The following is a 23,963-nucleotide window of genomic DNA, read 5'->3' as shown; positions in this document are numbered from 1 at the left end:
GATGGGAAGCCTGGGACTTCAGATACAGATTTACTCTAGTAATAAAGGTTGGATTCTAGAATCAAAAGAGGAAGAGAAGGAAAAACAAACAAGCAAACCAACAAACAGAAGATCAGAGATAAGCAGGGAGTGACTACCTGGACTACTAGGTACTGTGTCCAGTGACTGGCTTTCATACGACAGCCAGGGAGTGATCTATAGTGGGCAAAGCATCCAACACCACCTAAGGGTTTAATGGCTTGAGGAGAATTAACTCCTTGACTTGCTCAAGTCCCACTGCAGATTGCGTACCCATATGGAACTTGTAAAGTTAAAAACAAAAATGACCCTTTGACAAATACACGGTGGTAATAGCTTTAGGCCAAAGTCATCAGTAAGGGCTAAAATCGGGGGAGGGGGGGAGGTGAATGTGATGAGAAAGAGGATATTTGCATGGGTCAGTTTATCTCCCCAGAAGATACTTAATAATTGCAGAGGGAAAATAGTGACTTTATATGGAGACATTTGGGAGACTACCTTAGCCAAAAGATCAAAGTTAAATATAGATTATCATATGTCTTCTGATGCCGTGCATTTAGAAAGCACAAAAGTGATGTTGGAGGAGACTGAGGGAACATGACAACCAAATGCATTGTGCAGTCTGGGCTGGATCCTGAACCAAGAGGAACCTCAGTGGGAATCTGACATTTGAATATGGTGTATAGAGATATTAATAGTATTCTGCCAATTTGAGTTCTTGATTTGAATCATTATACTATGGTTATGCGGGACATCGACATTTTAGGAAGCTGGGAGAAAAGAATATGCGAACTCTTTGTAATATTTTTACCAACTTTTTTGAAGTCTAAAATTACTTAAACATTAAAAGCTAAAAAATAATTTTTTAAAAGATCAAAACCTATAATAGCATTTGGAAAAATAGTAGGCAACTGCTAAGCCCACAATAGTTACTTAATGAAGGTGGTAGTGATAGAAATTTCCATAGTGCCATAGAGCAAGGCTGAGAAGTCCAATAAGAAGCACACAGAAACTGCTCCAAAATCCAAGAACTTGACTGACCTGGGGAGAAACAGGAAGAAGCATTGGCCCTTGTGGAAGGGACTGTCAGTTGCTCCGCTCACAGTTACACAAGAAAGCGGACGTGACGGCTCTAGCTTCGGTAGCCACAGTATGGAAACCATATGTTGGAAGGGGCGCTTCAGAAGCAAAGGAGGTAGATGACATCGCAGAGCTGCCACACCAGCCCTAGACCACCCCTAAGCAGACTACTGCCACAGGAGAGGAAAATACACTTCTATTGTGCTTCACCTATTGTTACTTGCAATCTATTTCCATTAGCTGAAGCTAGTCCTACCTGGGTTTCCAACTTGCTCTAGCTCTAAGATACAAGACATGACTCAGTCGCAAGCTATGTCCCTCCACTCAATGACTTCTGAGTGGCCAGGTACATACCCCGTCCTCTGACCTCACCTGCACTATTCCTTTTATATTGTTTCCACAAATCCCAAAGATTAGGCCAGGCTTATGGGGATAAGTGGTGTCACACTGCTCTTCCAGAGGTGCAATTGTCACAGGCAAAGTCCTGGGGCAAAGACGGGAAGAGCCACCGCATGGCTTTCAAGGTTCTTCAAACGACTCCTCTATATTCTCACACCTCCCCCTTCACTGGTCCTACCCTTGTTCATTTGTGCCCCAGACCCAGTGTTCACCTGTGCTTCCCTGTGTTCTGTGATGCCTCAGAATCTTTCCACATACAATTTCCTCTTCCAAGAGCATCCTCTGTTCTACTTTTCACCTGTACAACCTCTTTTATTCTTTAGATTTGTGCTTAAATATCACATCGTCCAAAAACCCTTCATGACCGTGGAAGATGGGGGTAGGCCACTCTGGTGTGTCAACAGCTGAACTTCATCTTACCCCTATCACATTGCATTATAATTACTTGTTCACTTGTCTCTATAGACATAATGATACTGATTATCACCCTTCGTCCTTTCTCCTGTCTTTTCCCTTCCACTAGGTAGCTGCAGCCTTTTGTGTTCTTTCTTTGCCCTCTCTCAAAAGGTGTGATTCCATCAAAGCACATCTCCAGAACCAAACAGAATATCTGGCATATAGTATGGCTTCAATAAATAATGGATGGATGAATGGGAGACTTTTTTAAAGGTTTATGTTGGTCATGACTTATGCCGGTGTGTAATACTGGATGGCACAGAACATCTCTAACCTTCTCAAAGTCCAGATACGGTTAGCTTTTATGAGACCATCCAGACCCCCCACAGAGCCCAGCTGCAGCACTGTTTCATAGCAACTCATTCCCCAAACAAGTCCCCTGGAAGAATTCCCACAGGAGGGGTTGGGGTGGAGATGGGCAGGACTTTCCTGTGGGCTACATTGATTTCATTAATCTCGTTCTCACTACTCAGCCAGTAGAACAAGTAAGTCAAGTTATATGTACTGCTGCCTCCAATTCTGGCTGGAAAGAAAAAAAAGAAGCCAGTGTTCCACATCATAAAGAGAAGCAAAGGAAAAATAATGAGGCTTTAAAAGAGGTTGATGATTTTAACACCTCTAGATCTACACTCATTTGCTCAATACAGCAAACCTTAGTTAGCAAAGTAAGACAAAAAAAATGTCCCATTAAAGAAGCACACAGAACATTTGCATTTGAATGAGTGAGATTCCAAAACCTCAATACTGTAAAGCAGCAGCTGTGGGGCGGTGGAAAAAGAGTTTTGGACTAGGATCTGGGCTCCAGGCCTGGCTCTGCCACTCCATAGCTGCGTGACTGTCCAACTCAGCCGGTCTCAGCTTGGGTTTTTTTCTCCAGTAAATGGAACACTGTGCTAAATGATCCCAACAACCGCAAACCAAGTGAAAACCTCTCTTGTCGTTGTGTGTAGCAGACACTAATGGCCGTTTCCAATCATCTTCACCCTCTGGTCACCTAGCCCACAGCTGGGTAAGTCTGTTGGTCCAAGAAAGGCATCTGGAGAGAAGGTTTATTCTTCTATAGTTCCCCCAATGCCTCTGTTAAATAATTGATAGCGGCTGGAAAATGCTTTCAAATTTGGACTTTGCTAGGCAGAGGTGAGAAGTGAGTCTAGCCTGATTTTATTTAAAGACCATAAAAATCTATGAGCATTTTCTTGCTCTGTGCAGCAAAATCTTTTTTCAGAAGCTAAGGAGTCAAACAACATTTTGTGTGTGATCCTGCTCTGTCTAAGGTAAGGGTTACCTGCCTATTATCTCTGTCCATTCTAGATATCCTGGGGCCTTCAAGAATGGCTGCCAGAGGGGCGCCTGGGTGGCTCAGTCAGTTGAAACTCGGTCAGTTGAACCTCTGACTTTTGATTTGGGCTCAGGTCATGATCTCATGGTTAGTGGGTTTGAGCCCTGGTTTGGGTGCTGTACTGAAAGCATGGAGCCTGCTTGGGATTCTCTCTCTCCCTGTCTCTCTGCCCCTCCTCCACTTATGCGCGCATATATCCTCTCTCAATGTGAATAAATAAACTTTTTAAAAAAAGAATGGCTGTCAGCACTATTCTTTGGCAGCTACTGTGTGTTTCTTTATGAAGCCAGTGTTTTTTATAATGTTTGTTTATTTATTTTTGAGAGAGAGAGAGAAAGAGAGGAGAGAGAAAGAGATCATGAACAGGAGAGGCCACACAGAGAGAGGGAGACAGAGAAGCCCAAGCAGGCTCTACATGGTCAGCACATAGCCTAATGTGGGGAGAATCTGACCTGAGCAGAAATCAAGAGCCGGATGCTTAACCGACTGAGCCGGTGCCCCAATAATATTTCTATTGTTATCTCCTTAAACTGTTAAAGTATGTAAGTCCTACACTCCTAAGTATTAACAGTATTTGATTTGGTAAGAATGTACCGTGTGTAAATTTCCAAATGGAAACTTCACATAAAACATTATTTAACTGTCAAAAAGCCCCTTTGAATGAGAAATGAGATATCTCCATTTTACAGGTAAGGAAACCGAAGCTAAAATCATATAAGTATCTTGCCCACAGTTAAACCAAGGGTGGAGTTGAAATCTGAACCCAGGGCACTTCAACTTTGCTTTTCTACTCATTCCCCTGTCCTTCTGAAGGTCAGGTGCATATCTTTCACTTCTGTAGTTTTTATTTCCAAAGACTCACACATTCTTTATATATAAGAAATATTTACTAGCATCATTTGAGTGCATCCCACATACTCCCTATAATTTCAGTATAATCAATTTAGAGCCTTATTAATAGTGAAGAGGTCACATTTCGTACAAGACGCTCAGGGTGGCCTTGAGGTAAATCCTAAAGAGGCCTGATGGTTCAGGACTGCTTCTTCCCAGGCTGCTGTGAATGTGGGGTGACTGATAAGCTTCAGAGAGGCCACCCATGAAGTTATAGTTATTCTGCTCTGAATGAAGATGCAGAGAAATGAAAAGATAGGGAAGACTTTAGGGAAAGACGTAGTACTAGACTCAGTGACTGAATATGGAAAGCAGTGGAAATGAATGGACTCCTCTGCTCACAGATTGGAAGGTGGATGATGTTCATCCTAACACTGGGATCAGGAAAACACAAAGTGCTTGGTGGTGGGGACAGAATGGATTGTGAGGAATGTGTAGGGCAATTAAATGGACACGTCCAACTTTACATGTGGCCGCAACGTTTATTCAAAGTTTGGATTGAAGCCTACAGTTAAGTGAAAGCTGAAGCTATGTGACTAGACAAGGTGGAAACAAACCGTGAAGCATGAGAAGGTGGAGGGATTGACAGGAGTTGCACTGATGGTTAGGAGGTGATCAAAGGGAGGAAAAAACGTCACTAAATGGCCCAAGAAGAAACAGGGAGAAAGTAGAATGAAAAACGGGGAAAATGTTGAAGGACATTTTTAGGAAAAAGTAACCACAGGTATAAAATTTCAGAGAGCTTAAGATTGTCTTAAACTAATCATGAAAGAAATTGCCTTAAAATTATTGCAACAGATGACTTGACTTGTAGAAATTCAGAGTGAACTAATTTGTGTAATTTCTCCATTATGTGTCATTCTTCAGTCCCTAAGAGCCTTGAAAAACAGATATTACACTGGTAGAGAAAAATGATTCCAGGATGGGTCATGGAAGAGAGTGCTAAAATTTGTTTTGCCTACTTTATAGTTTTGATTGAGATTACAGAAATAAATCTTATTAATTTTACAAGTCAATAATATCCACCCCAAGGATTTATATTTATGAAATAAGTAAAACTCAAATACTGACTTAAATCCCAGGGTGGGGGGGGGTGGTTCTTATAATGAGAAATCCTCAAGAGATGAATTTGATTGAGTGCCTGCTGAGAATTTTACATTGTAGTATTAGTCAGACTTCTCAGGATTTAGCTCATCATATACTTTTCCTTTATTAAATTTTTTTTTCTTACTTTGGTAAGCATTCCAAAAATCGATTGGGATGCAGTTAGCATTACTAATGTTGACCTTATTACAGTGGAAATGACCTCATTATCACTCTTGATGCCAAACAGAATCCAGGACAGATTGTGATCTTGGTCTGAGATGAACAAAACAATATGAGAATGAAAAAAAGAAAGACACTTGGAACCAGTCTCCCACAGAATCCTAATCTGATACTCTTAAAAAAAAAATCATGAAATTTTGGTTCCGATGCCAGGGTACACCACCGATTTAAGAGACAGCACGTGTCACGTTGATAGAACTCCTTAAATGAAGTTGTCATGGGTATGTATGTAAAACAATGGAAAAACCCCTATCTGGACTCATTTGACCAGCGGCTTCTACTGTCCCTTATGCTGCAATAAATTTAGACACCTGTCTACCCAGCAGTACCCCGTCCACCACCAAGACACAACTTCAAGTATGGCCTTTCCTGCTATATTTCAGTTCCCTTTCATCATTTACTCCATTGCTATTCATGCCATTTTTCTTTCATTTGCTCCACAAATATTGGGACCACCTTTCTATGTTTCTGGTACTATTTTAGTGGCAAACAAGACAGACAACCACCTCCATGATGGTTGTATTTTAATGAGGAGATGGGAGCCAACGGCCCTGGATGCTCATGTCCTCCCCACTTTTGGCAGCACAGCAGAGAGCTTGGAAAGGAGATCTGAGTTAGTTGAACAGGCTAATTACTAGTTTATCAGGCTAATGACAAGTCGCCATGTTCTGGAGTATCCCTTCCAAGGACACCTCCCCGACCAGGGAACTTGTGTCGTCTCATGGATGCTTTCCGACCTTGCCCCTCTTCTCAAAAGGCACACCACAAATACACAGAACATCCCCAGCGAATGTCCTCCTTTATTGGAACCTTGGCCATGGGACATGCAGACCACCTGCACCCGGTATAAGACCTAACAAGTAACAAGAGTTAGAGACAATGCATATGTTCTATTACTTCTCTGAATGTTTTTCTCCAATAAACTCTGTATCTGAATTGGATGGTGTTGCAATAGATAAACAGATAAAATCCATTTCTTTTTAAGACCAATTTTTTTAAGTTTATTTGTTTATTTATTTATTTATTTATTTATTTATTTATTTATTTAGAGCATAAGTGGGGAAGGGGCAGGGAGAGAGACAGAGAGAGAGGATCCCAAGCAGGCTCTGCACTGTCAGTGTTAAGCCAGATATGGGGCTCACACTCAAGAACTGTGAGATCATGACCTGAGTCGAAGTCGGAGGCTTAACAGACTGAGCCACCCAGGTGCCCATTTTTAAGACGAGTTTTGACAGTGATAAGTGCTATGAAGGAAACAAAACCGTGCAATGGGACAGGGGGGTCTGATTCTAGGTAAGGCCTACTATAGTTAGGACGGCCAGGAAGGCCTTTTTAAGGAGACAGTAATAGAAGCAAAGCAGTAATAATAAAAGGCAGGTAGCCAAGCAAAGAAAGAACGTTCAAGCACAGGAAACAACAATCACAGCAGATTGGATGAGCATCAGTTTGAAACGTTTGTGGGACAGAAAGCCAGGACCACAGTGACTGAAGTGATGAGTATTAAAAGTGATATCAGAAAGGGGTGCCTGGGTGGTTCAGTTGGTTAAGTGTCCGAGTTTGGCTCAGGTCATGATCTCATGGTTCACAAGTTTGAGCCCCGTGTCGGGCCCTGTGCTGACAGCTCGGAGCCTGGAGCCTGCTTCAGATTCTGTGTGTGTCTCTCTCTGCCCCTTCCCCATTCGTACTCTGTCTCTCTCTCAAAAATAAGTAAAACATTTAAAAAAATTTTTAACGTTTATGTATTTTTGAGACAGAGAGAGACAGCATGAATGGGGGAGGGTCAGAGAGAGAGAGGGAGACACAGAATCTGAAACAGGCTGAGGGTTCTGAGCTGTCAGCACAGAGCCCGACACGGGGCTTGAACTCACGAACCGTGAGATCATGACCTGAGCCGAAGTCGGACGCTTAACCGACTGAGCCACCCAGGCGCCCCTAAAAAAAATTTTAAAGTGACATCAGACAAGTAATCAGAGGACCTGTAAGGAGATTAGATTTTTTTCCCTCTAACTACAATAAGAAGCCATAGGAGAATTTAAAGAGAAAGATTATAATATAAATTGATAAACGTATTTAAAGGTTTAACTCCTGGGTTTGAAGGAGAATGGTGTAGAGGGCACATGAATGGAAGCCAGGAAACCAGGTAGAAGGCTAGCGCATGATCCAGGTGAGAGGTAAGGGCAAATGAGCACATTCCAGTTAGTCTGCAGGACCCACACATGAGCACTGACTGGATGGTGGACGTAGGAAAGAAGAACCATAGAGGACTGACGCCATGACAGTGAGAGACGGTAGGCCTTTCCATAACTGGTGCACATGGTCACTCAAAATCATGTACATGTAACCACTGAGAAAAAAAATAGGAGGCGGTGGGAAATGAGGATTAATAAAGACTAGAGATCTAGTGTAAATAGCAGGTCAGAAAGGCCAATGTTTGAGATTGAGCCAGTGGTGCTGAAATATGCTCGGGAAGTTGACCGCTCAGTTTGTCAGGGGGCAGCGGCCACCTGGGGCTTCTCTTGGGGAGCCTAGCAAGCCAGTGCTCACTGCAAAAATGTGACAGCTTATTCTTCAAACCTGGATTTCAAAAGGGGGACAGATGCCAAAGGCTTGTAAGAAGTCTTTTATGAAAGTTCAGGACCAGAGTCTCAAGCTGATTTGGAGGTCTGCCAGTAGAGTTTACCTCAGAAATTGAGAATCGGTCACAAGAACTCACGTAAACCAGAAAAAGAGGTGGGAAGAAAATTAATCACTTCTTCAACTCCTACGTGCTAGGAACTTCACACAGGTTTCCTCTGTTCGTCCTCAAAAATAACCTTGTGAGAAAGGCAGAGTTTCCTTCATTACCTGGAGGAACTGAAGCTGCGAGAGGTTTATGCATAAGCTCAAGGCATTACAGACAGTGGTCAGGATTCGGATCACGGTGGCCCAGGCCACTCGTCTCCCCACGGCACAGAGAGCCACCGTCAAGTAGTAGGGAAACACGGGGATGCACTAGTGTTCAGCCTTAGCCACCCGAAGTTGCCTCATGTGAGCATGGTTGAGGGGTGGGCTAGCAGGTGGACTTTCTCTGGGTCTCTTTTTCTTGCCACCTCCTTTTCATGTTCCAGTTACTCTGGTACTTCTGTCTTGTGCTTCCTCTAGCCAGTAAAATGAGATCTACTATCTGAGCGTCCACCAAAAACACGGCACGAACTGGGGTTCTGTCGTTGGTATAAAAGTCAAAAAAGTTGAAATTTGCTAGGTGCCTTCTTTTCTCCTGAGTGTCTTTTCCCCTCCAGAAGCTGCCTGATTTCTTTTCCTTCGTGTGGCTTCCTGTAGTTCTGAGTCCAGAGATTATAGTTCTCCTCAGGAGGGTTCATTAATAGGAACGACTTTACTACCGAGAAATAATGTTTTAAACAAAAGAATTCTGAATCAAATAGATGGTTTCTAGAAATGTATTCACTTTCTTTACACTCTTTACTTTTCATAGAATGAATGTTTACTGGTGCTTATTAATTATCTGGTTATAGTCTCCTTTTGTAGATCTACTTGGTTGCTACACTCAAAACAATTCTCCCAGACCAACCACCAAAGACTTCCCTCAGCTTCCCCCCCCCCCCCCCACGTCATTCATGAATGATCTTAATTATGCTTCTGGATTGCCCTCTAATGGCTGAATGTCTGAACTACAAATGGGAAGTACTGTTAGGAAATGTACTCTGTAGAGGTAAGGCAAATAAATTTCTCAGTTCACTAGGTGAGTAACAAATTGTAGTGGACATAGGTCTCCCCAGTAACAAAATACCTTACTCGCTGTGAACTATGTACCACCTTGACTATTATTAACTGCAGTAGAAAAACAACAACAAAAGAAGATTCTTAAAAAGCTCTTCAGATGTTTAAAAAAGATCTGTGGCATGGTTATTGAATGAAGACAATAATTAAGTATATAATTAATTAATAATAAGTATATTAGATAAGCACTGGATAAGAAAGTACTGAGGACAATAACTCGTTCTGAGGACTAAAGAAAGACCTGTCAGGTGAACCAGGCTTGATTTGGAGACTGCACACACAGACTTTCTTGAAGTAACACCGCCACCTTGTGTCTTTCTGAGATACTTGTGATAAAAATATGCAAACCTTTGTTTCAAAAATGTCCTCTAATAAAAGAAACTTGAAAATCTGCTTCAAGGTGCAAATAGGAGAACAGGAATTTATTTCATTTTATCTCAATTCCAGTATAGCTAACATACAATTTTATATTCCTTTCAGGTGTACAGTATAGTGATTTAAGAATTCCATGTATTAGTCATTGCTTATCAAGATAAGTGTACTCTTCACAAAAATAAATTCAAAGTGGCTGAAAGACCTAAATGTGAGACAGGAAACCATCAAAATCCTTACAGGAGAACACAGGTAGCAACCTCTTTGACCTTGGCCGCAGCAACTTCTTACTTGACACGTCTCTGGAGGCAAGGGAAATAAAAGCAAACTTGAACTGTTAGGACCTCATCAAGATAAAAACCTGCACAGCCAAGGAAACAATCAACAAAACTAAAAGGAAACTAACGGAATGGGAGAAGATATTTGCAAATGACATATCTGCTAAAGGGTTGGTATCCAAAACCTATAAAGAACTTATCAAACTCAACACCCAAAAAACAAATAATCAAGTGGAAAAATGGGCAGAAGACATGGATAGACACTTTTCCAAAGAAAACATGCAGATGGCTAACAGGTGTATGACAGATGCTCAACATCACTCAGCATCAGGGAAATACAAATCAAAACCATAATGAGATATCACCTCACACCTGTCAGAATGGCTAAAATTAACAACTCAGGAAATAACAGATGGTGGTGAGGATGCAGAGAAAGGGGAACCCTTATGCACTGTTTGGTGGGAATGCAAATTTGTGCAGCCACTCTGGAGAACAGTAGGGAGGTTCCTCAAAAAAATAAAAATAGAGCTACCGTATGACCCAGCAATTGCACTACTAGCTATTTATCCAAAGGATACAAAAATGCTGATTCGAAGGGGCACATGCACCCCAATGTTTATAGTAGCACTGTCAATAATAGCCAAATTATGGAAAGAGCGCAAATGTCCATTGACTGATGAATGGATACAGAAGATGTGGTGTGTACATATAAACACACACATACACACACACACACACACACACACACACACACACACACACACACTGGAATATTACTTGGCAATCAAAAATAATTAAATCTTGCCATTTGCAGAAATGTGGATGGAACTAGAACATATTATGCTAAGAGAAATAAGTCAGAGAAAGACATACAATTTCACTCATGTGGAATTTGAGAAACTCAACAGATGAACATAGGGGAAGGGAAGGAAAAATTAGATAAAAACAGAGAGGGAAGCAAACCATAACAGACTCAAGTACAGAGAACAAACTGAGGGTTGCTGGAGGCAGGGTGCCTGTGGGGATGGACTAAATGGGCAACGGGCATTAAGAAGGGCACTTTTTGGGATGAATCACTAGGTTCTACTACTGAAGCCAAGACTACATTGTATGTTAACTAACTTGAATCAAAAACAAACAAACAAAAAAGGTAAGTATACTCTTAATCCCCATCACCTATTTCACCTATCCTCCCAGCAACCTCCCTTCTGGCAACCTTCTGTTCTATATAGGTAAGAGTGGTTTTTTGTTTGTTTGGTTGGTTTGTCTCTTTTTTTCCCCTTTTGATTGTTTTGTTTCTTAAATTATAACATGAATGAAGTCATATAGTATTTGTCTCTCTGATTGGCTTATTTGCTTGAGATTTCATTCTTTTTGTGGATGAATAATATTCTGGTGTGTGTGTGTGTGTGTGTGTGTGTGTGTACACACACACACTACATCTCCTTTATCCACTCATCTATTGATGGACATTTGGGCTGCCTCCATGTCTTGGCTATTGTAGATAATGCTATAATAAACACAGAGGTGTATATACCCTTCAAATTAGTGTTTTCATATTTTTTCGGTAAACACCCAGTAGTGCAATTATTGGGTCATATGATCTATTTTTAATTTTTTGAGGAATCTCTGTAGTGTTTTTCACACTGGCTGCACCAGTTTGCATTCCCAACAGTGCAAGAGGGTTCCTTTTTCTCTACATCCTTGCCAACATTTGTTGCTTCTTGCTTTTTTGATTTTAGCCATTCTAAAACTTGTGAGGTGACAGGTCATTATGGTCTTGATTTGCATTTCCACTGATGGTGAGTGATGTTGAACATCTTTTCATGTGTCTGTTGGTGATATTTTGGATATTAAGCCTTTATTGGACATGCCATTTTTAAATATAGGAGAACAGGAAGTTTTTAAAAAACAACCATACTGAGGGAGGCTTACACTTACTTAATAAAATGCACCCTTTTAAAGTGTATCAGGGGCGCCTGGGTGGCTCAGTCGGTTGAGCGTCCGACTTCAGTTCAGGTCACGATCTTGCGGTCCGTGAGTTAGAGCCCCGCGTCAGGCTCTGAGCCTGGAGCCTGCTTCCGATTCTGTGTCTCCCTCTCTCTCTGCCCCTGCCCCGTTCATGCTCTGTCTCTGTCTCAAAAATAAATAAATGTTAAAAAAAAAAAAGTTAAAAAAAAAAAAAAATAAAGTGTATCAGCTCAATGAGCTTTGACAATGTATACACCCAGGCAGCCACCAGCACCATCAAGAAATTTTCATTACTGCTGAAAAGTACACTTGTGTCTATTTACAGATAATCCTTTACCTCAGGCAACCATTGTTCTATTCTCTATCAGTATAGGCCAGTTTTGACTTTTTAGAATTTCATATAAACAGAATTATACAGTATGTACTCTTTCATGCCTGTATTTAAGTATTTTTTTTTGTTCAAATATACCCTTTTTGACATCTATTCATGTTATTTCATGTTATCAGAAGCTCATTTATTTTTGCTCCTGAGTACTATTCCTTTGTATAAATACACCCAAATTTATGTACACATTTTCTTATTGATGGACATTTGGGTTGTTCCCAGTTTTTAAACTTATGAATAAGACTGCTATGAATATACATGTATATAAGCGTTTATAGGTGTTCTCATCTCTCATAGTAAATACTTTGAGGTAGACAGCTGAGTTTAGTTTTATAAAAACAGCTAAATATTTTCTAAAATTTTAGAATCCTAGAGCAATCAATGAGAGTTCCAGCTGGGCCATATCTTTGTTAATATTTGGTGCTGCCACTTAAAAAAAAAATCTATTCTGGTGGGTGTGCAGTTAATAATGATGAATATAGGAGCGCCTGGGTGGCTCAGTTGGTTAAGCACCCAACTTTGGCTCCAGTCATGATCTCACAGCTTGTGAGTTTGAGCCCCAGGTCAGGCTCTGACATCTCAGAGCCTGGAGCCTGTTTCAGATTCTGTGTCTCCCTCTCTCTCTGCCCCATCCCTGCTCTCTCTCTCTCTCAAAAATAAACATTAAAAAAAATTAAAAAAATGATGAGTATATTTTCATGTGCTTATTGGTCATTCATATGTGTTATTTTGTTAAACATTTAGTTTCCCTTGCTATATAAAATTGGGTTATCTTCTTTTTAAAAAATTTTTTTTCTAAATTAAAAAAAACTTATTACTTTTGAAAGAGAGAGAGACAGAGTGTGAGTGGGGGAAGGGCAGAGAAAGAGGGAGACACAGAATCTGAAGTAGGCTGCAGGCTCTGAGCTTGTCAGCACAGAGCCCAATGCGGAGCTCAAACCCAAGAACTGTGAGATCATGACCTGAGCCAAAGTTGAACGCTTAACTGACTGAGTCACACAGGTGCCCTGGGTTATCTTTTACTTATTGAATTGTAAGTTTCTTTATATATGCTCTGTACCAGTCTTATGCAAGATACATGTATTGTTAGTATATTTTCCTAGTCTTTGACTTGCCATTTTATATTCTGAAGTGTTCTTTGAAGAGCAAACATTTTTAATTTTGACAAAGCTTAATTCATCAATATTTTACGGTTACAGCTTTCTGTTACCTGTTTAAAATTTTTGCCTATACTGAGATCACAAAAATTTTCTCCTGTTTTCTAGAAGTTTTATAGTTTTGATTTTTACTGAGGGTTTTTTTTCCCCCCATATAGATATTTCGCTGTACCAGCACCATTTGTTACCATTGAATTACTTTGGTATCTTTTCTGAAAATCAACTGACCATATTTGTGTGGGTCTATTTCTGGAGTCCCTATTTTGTTCCATTTCTGTATTTATCAAACATGAGAACAACATGACATTTTCTTGCTTGTTGTTGCTCTATATTAAGTCTTGAAGTCCTTGACATTTGTCCTTGCTTTTAAATTATTTTGGCTACTCTAGGCCCTCCTGCATTTCCTTATAAATTTTAAGACCAGCTTAAGTTGTACAAAACACAGGGACTGTCCAAACAGTCCAAAGCTGGGACTTTGGGAAGACAGTGCATCTACTAAATTGGGAAGAATTAGCATCTTAACAATATTGAGTTTCCCAATCCATGAACACATTTGTCTTTGTTTTGTGTTGTTTTTTTTGGTAGTTTTCAGTATATAGGTTTTGAATATATTTTGTCAAATTTATCTTAAATATTTCATGATTTTGATGCTAATATATTTTAAAATTTTCATTTTCTAATTTTTGATTGCTAATATATAGAAATACAAGTGATTTTGCATATTAATTTTGCATCATGTGGCCTTTTAAATTCACTCATTTATTCTAACATAATTTTTGAAGATTCCTTAGGAATTTCTATAAACATAGAATGCCAGGGGCACCTGGGTGTCTCAGTCAATTAAGCCTCCGACTTTGGCTCAGGTCATGATCTCACAGTTCATGGGTTTGAGCCTGGCATCAGGTTCTGTGCTGACAGCATGGAGCCTGGAGCCCACTTCCAGTTCTGTGTCTCCCTCTCTCTGCCCCTCCCCTGCTCACGCTGTCTCTCTCCCTCTCAAAAATAAACGTTAAAAAATTAAAAAAAAAAAAAAAAGTAGTAATGCCATCTGCAAATAAAATTAACATTTAAAAAAATTTATTTAAATTTAAGTTAGTAACATATAGTGTAGTATTAGTTTCAGAAGTAGAACGCAGTAATTTATCACTTAATATGTAACACCCAGTGCTCATCCCAACAAGTGCCCTCCTTAATGCCCATCACCCATTTAGCCCATCCCCCCACCCATCTCCCCTCCAGCAACCCTCAGCTTGTTTCTGTATTTAAAAGTCTCTTATGGTTTGCCTCCCTCCTTTTTTATCTTAACATCTTTGCTCCCAACGCATAAAGTGCCTTTCACTTCTGTCTTGCTGTTTTCTACTAGCCCAAATGGCAATGACTTTATTCAATGTTGAATAAAGGTGATGGGAATGGAGCCTTGTTCCTGACTTTAGGGAAAGTGAATTCAGTCTTTTGCCATAAAGTATGATGTTAGTTGTGAATTTTTAAAATGTCCTTTAACAGTTCCCTTTTACTCCTATTTCAATAAGTTCTTTTTTGTAATAAATATAAACTAAATTTTGTCAAATGTATCTTTTCTTCTTTTCCCGGAGCAAGAAAATATGTTTTCTTCCTCCTCTATTCTGTTAATGTTAAATTATATTTATTTTTCAAACGTTAAGCCAACCTGGCATTTTTAAGAAAAATTACACTTACACATAATATATTATGCTTATTATACACAGCTAGATTCACTTTTGTAATAGCTTAATTTTTGCATCAATATCACGAGACATTGGTATGGGGTTTTGGTTGTCAGTGATGTTAGCTTCAAAAATCGAGCTGCTAAGGGTTCTCTTTTCTCTATTTTTTGAGTTTGTGCTTATTACTACTATTATTATTATTCCTTAAAATGTTTGGTGAAATTCATCAGTGAAGACATTGACCTTGGAATTTTCCTTGTAGGAAGGTTTTTAAGTATGAGCTCAACTTCTTTACTATATTTATAGGGCTATTCAGATTTCCCATCAATAATTTTTGTCTTGCAAAGAATTTGTCCATTCCTTCCAAGTCATCAAACTGAATGGCGTAAATTTGTACTAGTTCTATCCTTTGAATGTCACGGGATTGAGAGTGAACTTGTATGTGTTCTAGATCTTGTGTCCCCCAGGTATTCTTCATCTTAGAGCATCTAATCGCTAGCCCAGTCTTGTGGCAGCTGGCCTTACATTCATTAGCACAGCTTAACTTTCATTAACAGACTCCAGGGGAACTCTGCAGATTTCTAGACCTCTTTCTCCACCTAGTCCCCACTCCATGCTAGTCTGCCCTAAGAATTCCAGCCATCCCCGATTCCTTGATCTCTAATAATTACCTCCTAAACTCAAGAGTACTATTCTCTACATGGGAACCTTTTTGCTGTCTTGTGGTTTGGCTTTGGAAAGTGCCCTTCAGGCAGAGTGTTGGTGTGACTTTAAGACTCACTTTATTTTATCCTCTCCTTATGGATCAGCCTTGTATCTCCTGTTTCCCAGTCTCTGAAAACAGTTATTTCAACTATTGTGTCCAGTTTTGTCATTTTCTCACATTGGGAGGGCAAGTCTTTTCCCAGTTTTTCCATCATGGCTGGAAGTGGAAGTCCTCAAACACTCTTGACCAGACCACTGATGTTCCCTCATCTAGGATATCCCAACCCTGTTGTCAAGTGTGCTTACAGCACTATCAGTCTTAGGTGGGATGCAATATGAACAATAGAAAGGGAGGGCATATTAAAATCCACTTAATCAACTATCACTGCAGGCACTGGATGTTGCAGATAGATGGTCCTCTTGCATAGTGAATACATTATATCTTTCCTAAGTACTTGATCCTTAGGCTACAATGAACTAAACTGAGAGCTAGGTATTAAATTTCCCATTTATTAAAAGAGCTGGAAAGTAGCCATCTGGGGAGTTACTATGGGATGGTAGGGAAACATAGAGATAAAATGGAAAAAAACAATTCTGCTTTGGGAGTTGGGATGCTTGGTTCGAATGCCAGGACTTTACATTTATTTTCCTCACTTGCTTCCATTTCTGTCTGTAAAAATAGGCAACTGAACTAATTGCTCTGTGACAACAATTCTGGTTTGGCCATTAGTACTACTGTTCTGTTTTCTACTATTTTTAGCATTATCCCATGTTAATTGGTATAATATCAGTAAACTAGAACAATTATCTTCTTAAGGGTTAAGTTACTCCTGTGGCATCAATTAGCAGTGGGTAGGTGCTAAAAGCAGTTCAAAGAAAGTGAGTGGAAGATAAAAACAGGACTATCAAAGAGCTTCTTGTATAATGTAGAGATCTCAATTTCCAATTAAAGAGTTCTGGGTTAAAAGGATCACAAGATAACAGGGCCTATTTTAATCTCCCATCTTCTTATTAAAATAGCAATGTCAAGCAAAACAGGAGCCCAGAATTCACCTCCTCCAACATCTAATAGTAATTATTAGCATCAGCAAAAATGTCAAGAACAAGAACCAAATAAGGAAAAGCACACAACTTCATGCCATAACTTCAATGAGCTGTGAAAAAAGAAAAAAAACAATTCTGATGTGGTTTGTCATACCTCCCCAAACTTTACCCTAAGCTCCAGAAAGAGAGTGAATGAAATGTTGAGAATTTCCGTAAATATTTCTTCCTTTGGAGAAAAGCCACCAGAGGGGTTTAATAGGATAGTCAGGCAAAATTCAAAAAGAAATCTTTTAATTTTTTTTTAATGTTTTATTATTTATTTTTGAGACAGAGAGAGACAGAGCATGAACAGGGGAGGGGCAGAGAGAGAGGGAGACACAGAATCTGAAACAGGCTCCAGGCTCTGAGCTGTCAGCACAGAGCCCGATGCGGGGCTCGAACTCACGGACCGTGAGATCATGACCTGAGCCGAAGTCGGACGCTTAACCGACCGAGCCACCCAGGTGCCCCCAAAAAGAAATCTTTTAAGAGTAGAAGCCTCTGCAGAAAGACAGTGAGCAGAAGCAGGAGAGGTATCAGACCTGTCTGGGACCACAGATTTCCCCCCATAATAACAGGGTACACTCTAAATCAAGTGAATCTTAGGATAGGATACTGGGTCACATTTCAGAGGAGAAAACAGAACCTACATCCTTAAATGAAGGAAACACAGATGGAATTAGGCCTATACCATTTTCCTACATCCTCAGGCTACGGAGAAGGAAACAGAAGCAAAACACAGCTTTCAAGCCATGGTTCTCAGGAGATAAACAGGATTCTGCAAAGTATGAGGACACTGCACTACTGAGAGCAAAGTGAAACTTAAGAGTAGCCCACGTTCTTTCTACACAAGATGAAAAAGGAGTGACACCTTGGTCTTGTTCTCTATCTTTGTGCATTGTGTGTTTTAAATTTTTATAAAAGATGTTTTTAAAAAGGACTGTTTAAAATTATACATTTCTGCGGTGTTGGTTGTGATCTCTCTTCCTTCATTTGTGGTTTTATTTATTTGGGTCCTTTCCTTTTTCTTGTTGGTAACTCTGGCTAGGGTTTATCAATTTTGTTAATTCTTTAAAAGAAACAGCTGCTGGTTTTGTTGATCGGTTCTAGTGTTTTTTGATTTCAGTATCATTGATTTCTGTTCTAATCTTTATTATTTCCATTCTTCTGCTGGTTGTGAGTTTTATTTAATGTTCTTTATCCAGCTCCTTTAAGGTGTAAGGTTAGGTTATGTATTTGAGACATTTCTTCCTTCTTAGGAAGGCCTGGATTGCTATATACTTCCCTCTTAGGACCACATTTGCTGCATCCCAAAGGTTTTTGACTGCTGTGTTTTCACTTTCATTGGCTTCCATGTAACTTTTTATTTCCTCTTTAATTTCTTGGTTAACCCATTCATTCTTTAGTAGGATGCTCTTTAACCTACAAGTATTTGTGGTCTTTCCAATTTTTTCCCTGTGATTGATTCCAAGTTTCAAGGTATTATAGCATGAAAATATGCATGGTATGGTCTCAATCTTTTTGTACTTGTTGAGAGCTTATTTGTGACCCAGTATGTGATCTATTCTGCAGAATGTTCCATGTGCACTGGAGAAGAACGTGTATTCTGCTGCTTTAGGATGAAAAGTTCTGAGTATATCTGTTAAGTCCGTCTGGTCCAGTGTGTCATTCAAAGCCATTTCCTTGTTGATTTTCTGCTTAGATGATCTGTCCGTTGTTGTAAGTGGGGTGTTAAAGTCCCCTACTATTATTATATTATTATCAATGAGTTTCCTTGTGCTTGTGATTAATTGATTTATATATTTGGATGCTTCCAAGTTGGGAGATATTTACAATTGTTAGATCTTCTTGGTGGATAGATCCCTTAATTATGATATAATGCCCTTCTTCATCTCTTGTCTTTGCTTTGAGATCTAGTTTTTCTGATATGAGTATGGCTACTATGGCTTTGTTTTGATGTATATTAGCATGATAGACAGTTCTCCATCCCCTCACTTTCAGTCTGCAGGTGTCTTTAGGTCTAAAATGAGTCTCCTGTATGGGACCAGAAAGGACCCTGAATAGCCAAAGTCATGTTGAAAAGAAAACCAAAGGCGGAGGTACCACAAGTCCAGACTTCAAGCTGTACTACAAAGATGCAACCATCAAGAAGGTATGGTACTGACATAAAAACAGACACATAGATCAATGAAATTACAGAGAACCCAGAAATGGACCCACAAAGTATGGCTAACTAATCTTTGACAAAATGGAAAGAATACCCAATGGGAAAAAGACTGGTCTCTTCAGCAAATGGTGTTGGGAAAACTGAACAGTGACATTGAGATGAATGAGCTGGGACCACTTCCTTACACCATACACAAAAATAAATTCAAAATGGATGAAAGACCTAACTGCAAGATAGGAAACTATAAAAATCCTACAGAGAAAACAGGCAGCAACCTCTTTGACCTCTGCTGGAGCAACTTCTTCCTTGACATGCCTCCGGAGGCAAGGGAAGCAAAAGCAAACATGAACTATTGGGACCTTATCAAGAAAAACACTTTCTGTACAGTGAAGGAAACAATCAACCAAACTAAAAGGCAACTGACAGAAGAAGATATTTGCAAATGACATTATCAGTTAAAAGGTGAGTATCTAAAATCTATAAAGAACCTATCAAACTCAACAACCAACAAACAAATAATCCAGTGAAAGTAATGGGCAGAAGACATGAATAGACACTTTTTCAAAGAAGACATCCAGATGGCTAACAGACACGTGAAAAGACGCTCAACATCACTATTATCCGGGACATACATATCAAAACCGTGATCAGATACCACCTCACACCTGTCAGAATGGCTAAAATTAACAACTCAGGAAACAACAGATGTTGGCAAGGATACAGAGAAAGGGGAACCCACTTACCCTGTTGGTGGGAATTCAAGCTGGTGCAGCCACTCTGAACAGTGTGGAGGTTCCTCAAAAAAACAAACAAAAAAAACAGAGCTAACCTATGACCCAGCAATTGCGCTACTAGACTGCTAGTTATTTATCCAAAGGTACAAAAATGCTGATTCCAAGGAGCACACTCACCTCAATGTTTATAGCAGCACTATCAACAATAGCCAAATTATGGAAAGGGCCCAAATGCCTATTGACTGATGAATGCATACAGAAAATGTAGTATATATACAATGGAATATTACTCAGTGATCAAAAAGAATGAAATCTTGCCATTTGCAACAACGTTGTAGAACTAGAATGTATTGTTCTATGTGAAATAAGTCAGTCAGAGAAGGACAAATATCATATGGTCACTTGTATGTGGAATTTGAGAAACTCAACAGAGGAACATAGGGGAAGGGAAGCAAAAATAAGATAAACAGAGAGGGAACAAGGCATAAGAGACTCTGAAATACAGAGAATGAACTGAGGGTTGCTGGAGGGGAGGTGAGCGGGAGGATGGGTTAAATGGGTGATGGGCATTAAGGGGGGCACTTGTTGGGATGAGCACTGAATGTTACACGTACGTGCACTGAAACCATTATTTACACTATACATTAACTAACTTGGATTTAAATAAAAACATAAATAAAACAAAATTATACAAACATACTACTAAAAAATAAAGTTGCAGAGAGATGACAACAGCAGACAGAAGGCAGATAAAGAACCTAAGAGCAGAAATCTAAAAGAAATAGAAGAACACTCTCCGCAAGTACTTTCTGTGACAAAAAAAAAAAAAAAAATTAATAAGGACATGAACTCCAGAAGATGATTTCTCATCAGCCAATAACCTAAAAATTGAATGAAATTAAAAAAAAACTGTACTGCTAAAAAAATTTGAGAATGAAAATATCAGAAAATGAATTAGAAACAGCAAGAAATAGAAGAGTTAAAAATGGAATTAATAAAGTATAAAAAGGCTTGAGCCAATCACAGTGAATAGAGAAATAAGATAAAACAATTAAGAAAATATAATATTTAAAGAACAAAGAAAAAATAATAAAAGGGCAGTCTCCTTAAACAGATAAACCAACATATGAAACAGAACACTTTTTACAAGATGTAAGAACACAAACTTCCCTGAGAATTAGTCTACGTAAAAAACTATATAAAGGGGCACCTGGGTGGCTTAGTCGGTTAAGCTTCCGACTTTGGCTCAGGTCATGATATCGAGGTTCGTGAGTTCCAGTCCTGCATCAGGCTCTGTGCTGACAGCTCAGAGCCTGGAGCCTGCTTTGGATTCTGCGTCTCCCTCTCTCTCTGCCCCTCCCTGACTTGGGCTCGCTTGCTCTCTCTCAAATATAAATAAATGCTAAAAAAAAAATTTAAAGCTACATAAAATACGGTTTTTATCAAGGCAGCTCTTGTTTCCATTGATTTCAGGATTCCCATTGTTTCCCAAAGAATTCTTTAATCACATAGAAGATGCAAAGTAAGAAGGACACATTTCAAGCTAATGTCAAATTTCTCCTTTCTAACGCTTAGTGCTAGCAGATAATAGAATAATTAATTTCAGTCCAATTTCCAAGAAAAGTTAAATGACACCCAATTTTATACCCACCCCACCCCCCCAAGCCACTAAACATAAAGACAGGTATATTTAAACATGCACGAACACAGGAAATATAGTGTTCATAAGAAATTTTTTTAAAAAGCTACTTGACAATAAAATTAACTGACACAATTTTAAAAACAATGTTTAAAAACTGTGACACCCCCCCTTTAACTTTACTAATCGTGGATTAGCATTTCATAATGTATAACTGTTGAATCACTATGTTGTGCATCTGAAACTAACATATTGTAGGTCAACTATACTTCAATTAAAAAAATATATATCTGATTCTTTTCTCAGGTATACATTTTCACAAAGCCCTACATGTCTTCATTGCAACACTGGAAAACAACAGTTCATGATTTTTATATTCCTATGAGATTACTGTGTATCCAAAAATTTGCTCACTTGAACTTTTATTTCTTTTTGGAAACAGGAAGGAAAAATAGGCAATAAAACCTTGCCTTCTGTACTAGTTTGCTAGGGCTGCCATAAACAAGTACCACAGACTGGGTGACTTAAACAGAAATTTATTTTCTCAATTCTGGAGGCTAGAAGTTGGAGATCAAGATATCAGCAAAGTTGGTTTTTTCTGACTTCTTTCCCTAACTTGTAGATGTCAGTCTTATTCCTGTATCTTTCACATCATCTTCCTTCTGCACTCGTCTGTGTCCAAATTTCCTTTCCTTAATTACTTTTTTCTTTTTTTTTTTTTTTTTAAGTAAGCTTCATGCCCAGCCAGACTCCAATACGGTGCCTGAACTCACAACCCTGAGATCAAGACCTCAGCTGAGATCAACAGTCAGATGTTTTAACTGACTGAGCCACTCAGGCACACCTAAATTTCCTTTTCTTATAAGAACACCAGTCTTATTGGAATAGGGCCCATCCTAATGACCTCCTTTTAATGTAATTAATTCTTTAGAGACCTTATCTCCAGGGGCATCTGGGTGGCTCAGTTAAGCCTCGGACTCTTGTTTTGGCTTGGGTCATGATCTCACCATTTGTGAGTTCAAGCCCTGCATTGGGCTCTGTGCTGACAGTGCAGGGCCTGCTTGGGATTCTCTCTCTCTCTCTCTCTCTCTCTCTCTCTCTCTTTACCTCTCTCTCACACACAAGATAATAAATAAACATTAAAAAATAAAGATCTTATCTCCAAATACAATCACATTTTGAGGAATTGGGGTTGAGGATTTCAACATGTGAATTTGGGGGGCACGCAATACAGCCAGTAACATTTTCCGTGTCTCACTATAAAGGAAGTGTGACTGAATGTCATTCTGTTCCATTATTATGTTCCATTATTTAATAAAGGAGTCAGAACTCTTTGCCTTCTTTATTTCTTAAAAAAATTTTTTTAAAAATATTTATTTATTTTTGAGAGAGAGAGAGAGACAGAGCATGAGTGGGGGAGGGGCAGAGAGAGAGGGAGACACAGAATCCGAAGCAGGCTCCAGGCTCTGAGCTGTCAGCACAGAGCCCAATACGGGGTTCGAACTGAGAGACGACAAGATTATGACCTGAGCTGAAGTCAGACGCTCAATAGACTGAGCCACCCAGGCACCCCAATTCCTTGCCTTCTTTAAAAGACTCAGTTGGCTATAACTAGGTATGTGGTAAACTCATCTCTATCTGCTTTGTCTTACAGAGATGCTGAACTTCTCAGAACCTTGAAAACAAAACAACAACAACAACAACAACAGCAACAAAAACAAAGACTGACTGATAGACGGAAAGAGTGGAAGAGTCTCAATGCTGCTTCACTTGGTTTTAGATACAGCGTAAAGAAAACAATGGAATGAATCTAGTTTCTTTTCATCTCTTGGAGTCTTAAAATTTTTTTTAAGTTTATTTATTTACTTTGAGAAAGACAGAGACAGCACAATTGGGGAAAGGGCAGATAGTGTGGGAGAGAATCCCAAGCAGGCTCTGCACTACCAGCACAGAGCCCGATGTGGGGCTTGAACCCACACAGCCATGAGATCATGACCTGAGCTGAAACCAAGAGTCAGACGCTTAAACAACTGAGCCACCCAGGTTCTCCATCCATCTCCTGGAATCCTATAATTCATTTTTAATTTTTACTAATCGACAAATTTTGAGTAGTTTTAAGTTTATGGAAAAACTGAAAGTACAGAAAACTACAGCGTGATTGCTGAATGGTATTGCAAGATTATGTTTAGCTTCATAAGTAACTGCCCTGCTGTCTTCCAAAGTGATTGTACCATTTTGCATTCCTGCTAGAAATGAATGAAAGTCTGTTGCTGCACTACCTGTTATCAATACAAGTAGTAGTAGTATCTCATTGTTTTAATTTGCAACTCCCTGATGCCGTGATATTGAGCACCTTTCCACATGCTTATTTGCCATCTATATATCTTCTTTACTGAGGCATCTGTTCAGATCGCTTGCCTATTTTTTAGTTATGTCAACTTGAATAAAAATTAAAAAAACCACAATTTTAATTTAAATTTTAGTTAGTTGGGGCACCTCAATTT

General features: G+C 39.3%; 1 long non-coding RNA gene across 4 annotated transcripts in view; it reads left to right on the top strand.

Annotated features, from left to right (window-relative positions):
- Window positions 1-23,285, top strand: part of LOC122232947 — a 29,131-nt gene extending 5,846 nt beyond the window's left edge. For 2 of the 4 annotated variants that reach the window (XR_006210340.1, XR_006210336.1), the window contains 3 exons: window positions 2,831-2,962; window positions 3,982-4,105; window positions 5,517-6,448. This is a non-coding gene — a long non-coding RNA (uncharacterized LOC122232947). Of the gene's footprint in view, window positions 1-2,830; window positions 2,963-3,981; window positions 4,106-5,516; window positions 6,449-23,113 lie in introns of those variants that run through there. The other 2 variants (XR_006210337.1, XR_006210338.1) reach the window with 2 other exon arrangements.
- The last annotated feature ends 678 nt before the right edge of the window (window positions 23,286-23,963 follow it).

This window comes from Panthera tigris, chromosome A2 (genome assembly GCF_018350195.1).
Source record: "Panthera tigris isolate Pti1 chromosome A2, P.tigris_Pti1_mat1.1, whole genome shotgun sequence".
In the NCBI taxonomy this organism is placed as follows: domain Eukaryota; kingdom Metazoa; phylum Chordata; class Mammalia; order Carnivora; family Felidae; genus Panthera; species Panthera tigris.
This window is presented reverse-complemented; position numbering and strand designations above follow the sequence as displayed.